Here is a 3,349-nt window from a genome sequence, read left to right as displayed (position 1 = left end):
AAAGAGAGAGAGAGAGAAAGAGAGAGAGAGAGAAAGAGAGAGAGAGAGAAAGAGAGAGAGAGAGAAAGAGAGAGAGACGCAGTAAAACAAAAGAGGGAAATAATGACAGGCAGAGAAAAGAGAGTTAATATATTTTAAAAGGGAGATAAAAAAATGGTGGGGGGGGGACAAAAAGAAAGCATAAAGGTAGACAGTATATTTAAACAGAGAGAGGGTCGATGGTCAGAGAAGAGAAATAGAGGCAGGAAACTTAAAGAGAGAGAAAGAGAATAATCTTTAACTGGGAGAGAGAGGGTGAGAGAGACAAAGAAGAGAGACAGTAGTGAGAAAATTAAAGCTAGAGAAGCAGTTTTGGTCGAAGTTCAGCGTTGTAGATCAGGTCTAGGTCATGTCCACCTCCTCAGTATATGTTAGTATACGTTAGACTATGTTAGTATATGTTAGGGCGAACTTCAATCTAACACCCGATTACTGACATTGAATAAATTAACTATTGAACTGTGGTGTTCAAAGAATCGTTTCACTGGAAGCTACTTATTGAATATTGGGAATTGATTAATGATTTATCGTTTAGTATACGACAGGTACTCATGTTATCGACCCGGGTAAATGAAAAACATTTTAGGCACCTGCTGAAATCAAACAGAAAACAGGGAGTAAACATAGTTCTTTCTAGAAATAGCAGCGAAGTCTCCCTTAAACCATATCCTATTGTTTTAAATAAGAAATGAACACCAGAGATGATATAATAATTCTCTTTAAAATGCTTGGCTTTCTACTCCGAATCCCCGGTCTGATTCTTTCGCTTCTCAGTGTCTACAAACGGAGTGGAGTGCAACACAGGGATTGAGAGCCGACATCTGATGTTGAACGCATTTCACCAATGGTTTCTTCACAGAATACCCAAGGGACTGAATCACAAGCGCTGAAGTCTTAAGAAGAATCAGTGTGCAGTGTCTGCAGAAGATTGTGGCAGAAAGAAGAGTGAGAATAGCAAGTCATGTATTTCCGACTGCCAGAAAGACGAATACTCAAAACATCTCTGAAATGTGTACCAACAAAGGGACGAAGAAACAGATGGAGGCCCAAGAAGACATGGTGTGTTATCTTCAAAAAAATCCTTAAGTGACTTTGCATCACCTGGGTAGATGCAAGCGACTCTGCTCAAAAGCAGAATGATTGCAGACGTTTTGCTGCTCTATGTACGGCACTAACGGTGTACCAACCGGTTTCAGGGGAAATCATACAAAACTGAACATGCAAAGATTTTGAAAACAACACTACCACTTCACCGCACGATCTGCATCAGGTAAAATATTGCATTTACCTTTTTGCCATCGAAGATAGACTTGTGTTAGGGCTTGTGCGCGCTCTGGAAATTCTGGACTCGATGATGGCGACCGGATCTATGTCTATTAATTTAAAATAACTGAACAAGTAACATTCTTCCTAAGCTGATATAAGGAGCTTGCATTTATACATCTTAATAAGGTACAGTACGTTGGTTAGAAATTGATAGAGGTCATTTAATTTACTTTGGAGGGCGATTTGTAAATGGGCATCCAGATGAGGGGGGGTTAATTTTTTGAAAGACCCCTAAAAAGTAGTTTTGGTTTCTCTAGTTCGGAATAGTTCGATTTCATATCAGAACTTATTCTTTCGTGTCATGTCGACATATAATGAAGTCTCCAGCAAAAATCGCTTTGTCGATGTTACAGGGGCAAAATCCCGAAGGCCTTCTCGTGTGATCGGTATTTTTGGGCGGGGGAGGAGACAATGAATCCATTTTTTAAAATATTTATAACTGTAAAACTGACCGAGAATTATTCTTGCTAGACTGTTGCAGCCGTCGCTGTTGTTATTGTTGTAGTCGGTGGTTGTGGTGGTATTGTGCTTGTTGTTGTTAGTGCTGTAGATATTATTGCTTTTGTCATCTATTTTGTTTTTGCTGCAGTTGTTGATGGTGTTGTATGTATTCCAGTTGTTTTTGTTGTTGCTCGTCTGTCCCCATTTAGTGTTGTTATTGTAGTTGTCGCTGATGTATTTGCTATCAATAAATGTTTCACATTTAGTGTTATTTTTGCTATGCAGCATGCAGTCACTATTACCCAAAGTGCCTTTGCCCCTCCGCAAAGGAATCTGTCATGGTGGTGATGGTTGTGTTTCCAGCTAATAAAAGCAGACAGCCACTGTCAGTGAAAGCAACGGCTACGTTTTCGCTGACTAAACAAAATTCTAAGAGTAGACGACAGCTTCAACGTTACGTCAACTACATTTATCATGGCGCTCTTCCATCGCTCCTCACTCTCTTCAAACATCACTTCTATTGACATTTTTCATTCCAAATGAAATGGTTTTAGCTGGCAGCAGGTGATTCAGAAAGATGACTTTCGTTCACCTAATTACTGCAGACATTAAGAGTTTACAAACACAACTTTTTCACTAGAATGTCTGAAACATTATTAGAGATATAGTTATAGGTATGGCTATGTGGTTAAGAAGTTCCATTTGAAACCACGCAGTTTCGGGTTCAGCCCCATCGTGAAGCACCTCGGGCAAGTGTCCTCTATTGTAGCTCCGGCACGACCAATGTTTTAAGAGTGATTTTAGTGGACGGAAACTACTTGAAGAATTTTTATTCGAATGAAGCGACCTCGGTACTTATTTCTTTATTCTTTCTTTTTAAAGCCTGGTACTTAATCTATCTCTTTGCTGGACCGCTAAGTTACCATGACGTAAACACACCAAAACCGGTTATCAAGCGGTGACTGGGGACAAACACACACACATGCATATATTTATATGCGACGAAAACTGAAAGAAGCCTGCTGTATATATTAGTGGATGACGCTCCAGCTTTATCAACAGTGCAAAAATCGGAAGTTGAATTTAGAAGGGGAACAGAAAGTCTTGAAGATGACCCAATGTCCTGACGTCCTGCAACTGCCATCAACGAGGAATACCTTGATTGTGTTCACCATGTAGCGACAGGTGACAGGTGATTAACTATAAATCAAATAGCCAATGCTATTAGCATATCCAGTGAGAGAATTAAAATTATTCTGCATAATGAACTTAGAAGGTTTTAGCTCGGTGAGTACCGCATCTTTTGATACCTAATGGAAAGTGCACCGGGCTGATCACATCACAGAATGATATGACGTTGTTTAGGGTAGATCCAACTGGTTTCCTTGTACGTTTCCTAATCCAGGATGAGTTATGGCTTCATCCCATTGAGCCAGAGACAAGGAGACACTCCATGCAATGGAAACACCCCTCCTACTCTACTCCAAACAAAGCTAAGGTCGTTTCATTTGCAAGGAAGGTGATGGACTAATTTTGGAGGGGG

The 3,349-nt window shown here is 40.1% G+C and overlaps 1 protein-coding gene across 2 annotated transcripts in view; it reads left to right on the top strand.

Annotated features, from left to right (window-relative positions):
* LOC128248031 (CLIP domain-containing serine protease B4-like) overlaps positions 1–3,349 on the top strand; it is a 69,237-nt gene that overhangs the window by 15,203 nt on the left and 50,685 nt on the right. The gene's annotated exons all lie outside the window — the stretch shown is intronic.

The sequence above is a fragment of the Octopus bimaculoides genome, chromosome 6, assembly GCF_001194135.2.
Source record: "Octopus bimaculoides isolate UCB-OBI-ISO-001 chromosome 6, ASM119413v2, whole genome shotgun sequence".
Lineage (NCBI taxonomy): Eukaryota > Metazoa > Mollusca > Cephalopoda > Octopoda > Octopodidae > Octopus > Octopus bimaculoides.
The sequence above is the reverse complement of the archived record's forward strand: the minus strand, read 5'-3'. Positions and strand labels throughout refer to the sequence as shown.